Source organism: Coregonus clupeaformis, chromosome 7 (assembly GCF_020615455.1).
Source record: "Coregonus clupeaformis isolate EN_2021a chromosome 7, ASM2061545v1, whole genome shotgun sequence".
NCBI lineage: Eukaryota > Metazoa > Chordata > Actinopteri > Salmoniformes > Salmonidae > Coregonus > Coregonus clupeaformis.
The window spans coordinates 61595666-61603165 of NC_059198.1; the positions used below are offsets into that span (position 1 = coordinate 61595666).

Here is a 7500-nt window from a genome sequence, read left to right on the forward strand (position 1 = left end):
GATTACTCAAATGAGGGCTAATAGAGTTGTCTCAGGTCCACACTCCAGGCTGTAGATCAATAATGATAGCTGCGTCCCAAATGGCACCCTATTCCCTACACAGTGCACTATTTTTGTGACCATGGGACTTGTAGTGCGTTATACAGAGAATATGGTGCCATTTGGGATGCATACGGTGACCCAGCAGGGCCATCATCATACCCCATCATCAGAACATCTTCATACCCCATCATCAGAACATCATCATACGACAGCATCAGAACATCATCATAACCCATCATCAGAACATCATCATACCTCATCATCGGAACATCATCATACCCCATCATCATACCCCATCATCAGAACATCATCATACCGCATCATCAGAACATCATCATACCCCATCATTTGAACATCATCATACCCCATCATTATACCACATCATCAGAACATCATCATAACCCATCATCAGAACATCATCATACCCCATCATCGGAACATCATCATACCCCATCATCATACCGCATCATCAGAACATCATCATACTCCATCATCATACCCCATCATTTGAACATCATCATACCCCATCATCATACCCCTTCATCAGAACATCATCATACCCCATCATCAGAACATCATCATAACCCATCATCAGAACATCATCATACCCCATAATCAGAACATCATCATACCCCTTCATCATACCCCTTCATCAGAACATCATCATACCCCATCATCAGAACATCATCATACCACATCATCAGAACATCATCATACCTCATCATCATCATACCTCATCATCATACCCCATCATTTGAACATCATCATACCCCATCATTATACCCCATCATCAGAACATCATTATACCCCATCATTATACCCCATCATCATACCCCATCATCAGAACATCATCATACCCCATGATCAGAACATCATCAGAACATCATCATACCCCATCTTCAGAACATCATCATTCCCCATCATCATAACCCATCATCAGAACATTGACCTGCACACTCTCTCTTTCTCTCTCCCCTTCTCTCCCTCTCCCTCCCTCTCTCACTCTGACATCTGTCTGTTGCGTAATGCAGAATGAGGCTGGCCTGCTGCAGTGCTCCGTGGCAGTGTGTGTGTGTGTGTGTGTCTGTGTGTGTGTCTGTGTGTGTGTCTGTGTCTGTGTCTGTGTCTGTGTCTGTGTCTGTGTGTGTGTGTGTGTGTGTGTGTGTGTGTGTGTCTCTGAGGAATGCAAGAGAGCTGTAGCACATTGGGGAGGAAGGAATCCGTCCCTCACACTCTCTCATTCTCTGGGCTCTCAACTGTTTCTGTGTGTGTGCGTTTCTGTGTGTGTGCATTTGTTGTGCTCTGAATCCCAGGATGTGAGCGTGAGCAGGGATTGGACAAGCCAGCGTCAGGCTGGTAGCCAATCGCTGCCCTCCCTCCTGTCCTCCATAGGGTGCAGAGAGGAGAGTGGGGGAGAGAAGAGAGGAGGAGAGGAGACGGGGAGAGAGGGGGAGAGAGAGTGGGGGAGAAAGGAGAGAACAGAGGACAGAGGCGAAAGGGGGGTGGGTTTTGTTTAAAAAAGGGGGAGATTGATTTTGGTGTGATTCAATTAAAACAACTGTTCAAAAAAGCAGAGAGGAGGAGGGGAGGGGGGAGGGGAGAGGAGGAGAGGAGGAGGAGGGGAGGTGAGAAGGGGAGGAGGGGAGAGGAGGAGGAGAGATTCAGGAGGGATTGGCTCTGGTCTGGATGCATCGTTCTCCTGTTCATCTATCCTCCTCCTCCTCTTCCTCCTCCTATTCCTCCTCCTCTTCCCTGTCCTCTCCATCCTCAGTTTCACTGTGGTCCTGAATCCCAGTGCTATTGACTCTGTGTTGCTGTTTTTTAAACTTTGCAGTCAGAAACAGAAAGATACCCACACATGCATACACATTCTTTCTACTCCATTCTCTCTCTCGTTCGCTCTCGCTCTCTCTCTCTCTCTCTCTCTCTCTCTCTCTCTCTCTCTCTCTCTCTCTCTCTCTCTCTCTCTCTCTCTCTCTCTCTCTCTCTCTCTCTCTCTCTCTCTCTCTCTCTCTCTTCTCTCTCTCATATCATACACATAGCATGCAGAAGTAGAAGGAGCCCTAGTCTCATAAGATGAAGCTGAAGTGAATTGACAATAGAAGTAATGATGTCTGTATGGAATACATTCTGCTTCCCAAATGGCACCCTATTCCCTATATAGCGAATAGGTTACCATTTGGGACGCACACGGTTTAGCAAGGTCAAGATAGCTATAAGGCTTACAGGATAATCCTTATTCTATAGCACATTGTTCATCAGGCATTTCAAAAGAACCTCAGCCATGCATATTTACTACATACAATACACACATAACTCCTGCCCATCACCACACTAAGAGACAGATCACCACACCAAGAGACAGATCACCACACTAAGAGACAGATCACCACACTAAGAGACAGATCACCACACTAAGAGACAGATCACCACACTAATAGACAGATCACCACACTGAGACAGATCACCACACCAAGAGACAGATCACCACACCAAGAGACAGATCACCACACCACAATAAGAGATAGATCACCACACCAAGAGACAGATCACCACACCACACTAAGAGATAGATCACCACACTAAGAGACAGATCACCACACTAAGAGACAGATCACCACACCAAGAGACAGATCACCACACCACACTAAGAGACAGCTCACCACACCACACTAAGAGACAGATCACCACACTAAGAGACAGATCACCACACCAAGAGACAGATCACCACACCACACTAAGAGACAGATCACCACACTAAGAGACAGATCACCACACTAAGAGACAGATCACCACACCACACTAAGAGACAGATCACCACACGACACTAAGAGACAGATCACCACACTAAGAGATAGATCACCACACTAAGAGACAGATCACCACACCAAGAGACAGATCACCACACCAAGAGACAGATCACCACACCACACTAAGAGACAGATCACCACACTAAGAGACAGATCACCACACTAAGAGACAGATCACCACACCACACTAAGAGACAGATCACCACACCACACTAAGAGACAGATCACCACACTAAGAGACAGATCACCACACCAAGAGACAGATCACCACACTAAGAGACAGATCACCACACCAAGAGACAGATCACCACACCAAGAGACAGATCACCACACCAAGATACAGATCACCACACTAAGAGACAGATCACCACACTAAGAGACAGATCACCACACTAAGAGACAGATCACCACACTGAGACAGATCACCACACCAAGAGACAGATCACCACACCAAGAGACAGATCACCACACCACAATAAGAGATAGATCACCACACCAAGAGACAGATCACCACACCACACTAAGAGATAGATCACCACACTAAGAGACAGATCACCACACTAAGAGACAGATCACCACACCAAGAGACAGATCACCACACCACACTAAGAGACAGCTCACCACACCAAGAGACAGATCACCACACCACACTAAGAGACAGCTCACCACACTGAGACAGATCACCACACCAAGAGACAGATCACCACACCAAGAGACAGATCACCACACCACAATAAGAGATAGATCACCACACCACACTAAGAGATAGATCACCACACTAAGAGACAGATCACCACACCAAGAGACAGCTCACCACACCACACTAAGAGACAGATCACCACACTAAGAGACAGATCACCACACCAAGAGACAGATCACCACACCAAGAGACAGATCACCACACCACACTAAGAGACAGATCACCACACTAAGAGACAGATCACCACACTAAGAGACAGATCACCACGCTAAGAGACAGATCACCACACCACACTAAGAGACAGATCACCACACTAAGAGACAGATCACCACACCACACTAAGAGACAGATCACCACACTAAGAGACAGATCACCACACTAAGAGACAGATCACCACACTAAGAGACAGACACCACACTAAGAGACAGATCACCACACTAAGAGACAGATCACCACACTAAGAGACAGATCACCACACCAAGAGACAGACACCACACTAAGAGACAGATCACCACACCAAGAGACAGACACCACACTAAGAGACAGATCACCACACTAAGAGACAGATCACCACACTAAGAGACAGATCACCACACTAAGAGACAGATCACCACACCAAGAGACATATCACCACACTAAGAGACAGATCACCACACTAAGAGACAGACACCACACTAAGAGACAGATCACCACACTAAGAGACAGATCACCACACTAAGAGACAGATCACCACACTAAGAGACAGATCACCACACTAAGAGACAGATCACCACACCAAGAGACAGATCACCACACTAATAGACAGATCACCACACTAAGAGACAGATCACCACACTAATAGACAGTCAACTGGCTATGCCACCTACACACTATGGAAATACATTCCATGGTTTGATTCCATGATTGCTCAGTTTTGCATTTCTGTTCTATATAGAACTGGCTCAACTCAATAGTCCTTTTAAAGGAGTCTGAGACTGGCACGCATACCTACTGTAACATATTCATGTATGTATATTATCCTCTCTCATATTCACACACACACACATAATAACCTACACAAAGTGAAAAGCACACACACTTTTATATGTAATTTAGTCTGTGAATTAATTTGTAAGTGTGGGTGAATATCATTAACCCAACAGTGTGTAAGTTACTCTGTGTGTGTATCATCCCACCAGCCCATAGCCACAATCCCTGTCCCTGCCTCCTACCTCAGGCTTCACTGCCAGGGAAGGCCAGGAGTGGGAAGACAACACACATACATTCCTCTAGTGGGATGAAATGACATTTGCACACACACACACACACACGCAACACACACACACACACACACACACACACACACACACACACACACACATTCCTAGTGGGATGAAATGACGTGCACACACACACGCACACACATACACACATTCCTAGTGGGATGGAATGATATAAAGGCGCAGTTATTTAGAAAAGAAAGGAGAGAAGAACCTCTGGAGGGGGGAGAGAGAGAGAGAGAGAGAGAGAGAGAGAGAGAGAGAGAGAGAGAGAGAGAGAGAGAGAGAGAGAGAGAGAGAGAGAGGAGGAGGGGATAGGGTGAGTGTGTGCTGTTATCACCGTGACAACCCCTGCCCAGTGGCCGTGCTAGGGTCTAGAGAATGCCCAGTGAATGGGTCCTGTGTCTGCTGAGTTGGTAGGCTTGTACCAAGCACTGGGGACCAACCAACAGACAAAGGCTGTGATTTAGCCTTTAGGCCAGGGGATAGTGATGGGGATGGAGGAGTAGGAGGCTGTGTCACTGGACTGTCACTGTGGCGCTCCTGGAACGCTGGAGCAGAGGACTGGCATTATGCTTTACAATACAGGGAGGGGACAGAGGACTGGCATTATGGTTTACAATACAGGGAGGGGACAGAGAACTGGCATTATGGTTTACAATACAGGGAGGGGACAGAGGACTGGCATTATGGTTTACAATACAGGGAGGGGACAGAGGACTGGCATTATGGTTTACAATACAGGGAGGGGACAGAGGACTGGCATTATGGTTTACAATACAGGGAGGGGACTGTGGAGGGGGAGATGGGGGGAGTGGACTGTGGAGGGGGAGATGGAGATGGAGAAAGAGAGAGAGAGAGAGGGGGGGGATAGATATAGAGGCAGAGGGTGGTAGTGGCATGGGTTATAAGACAGGGATGTGTCTGTGTGTAACAGAAAGGGGGGAAGAGAGAGAGACAGAGAAATAGAGGGAGATAGTTTCAAGTTTTAATGTCACATGCACAGTGAAATGCCTTTCTTGCAAACTCAAAACCCAACAATGCAGTAATCAATAACAATGTAATACTAGAAAAAAGCACACGCATGAGAGACAGAGGGACAGGGTGGTGTCATGGCACCAGGGCCAACCTAGGAGGGAATGGGCAGGAGAGACGGACGGAGGGGTGGGGGATAGGGTGATGGAGAGGAGGGTGAGGGGTGGGGGGATAGGGTGATGGAGAGGAGGGTGAGGGGTGGGGGGATAGGGTGATGGAGAGGAGGTGGAGGGGTGGGGGATAGGGGTGATGGAGAGGAGGGGGGAGGGGGTGGGGGGATAGGGTGATGGAGAGGAGGGGGAGGGGTGGGGTGTCTATGACAGAGACCTTTCTCTCTGCATCTCATAGAGCTCTGTCTGTGTGTCTTGTGTGTGTGTGTGTGTGTGTGGGTGTGTGTGTGTGTGTGTGTGTTGGGGCTGTGTGGAATGCTTCTGTCAGTCTCAGTGAGACACAGACAGAAGGCTATTATAATGTGTCTCTTACGTCACTGCTGCTCCCGGTGTCGTTAGGGAACACAGTGCGCTGGCATGTCAGTCAGTCAGTCAGGCGACACACTACGGACATGCCTGACAGTCGGAGTCGGTTGGACACACACAGACAGAGCCATGCGTGACCAGTGTACAGTGTACGCCAGCGCACACCCAGTGTGGTGTCTGGGTTTGGGAAAGGCAGAGAGATTGGAAGATTAGAAGAGGCGGTTGGTTGGACACACGGACAGAGAGAGAGAGTCATGCCTGACCAGAACACTTGGCGTTGCTGGCCACGGCGCTCAGAGAAGGAGAACATGTCTTCTAGAACCTCACCGGACGGCACACAGAACCACACATCTTCTAGAATCAGAACCTCACAGAACAAAGCATCCTCTAGAACCAGAACCTCACAGAAAGACTCTAGAACCTCACAGAAAGACAGTGGAGCCTCACCAGACGACATCGGGACAGCAGAAGGACTGCTCTTCTGTCTTCTATGTTCAACATACAGAGAAGGACCCTGCTGGTTGAGATTCCTGCTATGCTGCCTCAGACAGAGCTGAGACCCAGTCTATAGAGGAGAGACAGAGCTGAGACCCAGTCTATAGAGGAGAGACAGAGCTGACCCAGTCAACAGAGGAGAGACAGAGCTGAGACCCAGTCTATAGAGGAGAGACAGAGCTGAGACCCAGTCTATAGAGGAGAGACAGAGCTGAGACCCAGTCTATAGAGGAGAGACAGAGCTGAGACCCAGTCTATAGATGAGAGACAGAGCTGAGACCCAGTCTATAGAGGAGAGGCAGAGCTGAGACCCAGTCTATAGAGGAGAGACAGAGCTGAGACCCAGTCTATAGAGGAGAGACAGAGCTGACCCAGTCAATAGAGGAGAGACAAAGCTGAGACCCAGTCTATAGAGGAGAGGCAGAGCTGACCCAGTCAATAGAGGAGAGACAGAGCTGAGACCCAGTCTATAGAGGAGAGGCAGAGCTGAGACCCAGTCTATAGAGGAGAGGCAGAGCTGACCCAGTCAAAAGAGGAGAGGAGACAGTACAGAGAGAGAGAGAGAGAGAGAGAGAGAGAGAGAGAGAGCGAGAGAGAGAGAGGCAGGCAGGCAGCTTGTTCAGCTGTGTGAGGGCTCGTAGGGTTAAACTCTGTGGAGGGTTGGCTGACGTGGCCCCAGCGGT

General features: G+C 48.5%; 1 protein-coding gene across 3 annotated transcripts in view; it reads left to right on the top strand.

Moving 5' to 3' along the window:
- LOC123491238 (serine/threonine-protein kinase LMTK1-like) overlaps window positions 1–7500 on the top strand; it is a 48640-nt gene that overhangs the window by 23120 nt on the left and 18020 nt on the right. The window contains exon 1 of one of the 3 annotated variants that reach the window (XM_045221446.1): window positions 7018–7500. This exon is cut by the window's right edge and continues 310 nt beyond it. The exons of the other annotated variants lie outside the window; for them this stretch is intronic. The gene's annotated coding sequence lies outside the window, so the exon portion shown is untranslated. Of the gene's footprint in view, window positions 1–7017 lie in introns of those variants that run through there. 3 annotated transcript variants of the gene reach the window in all.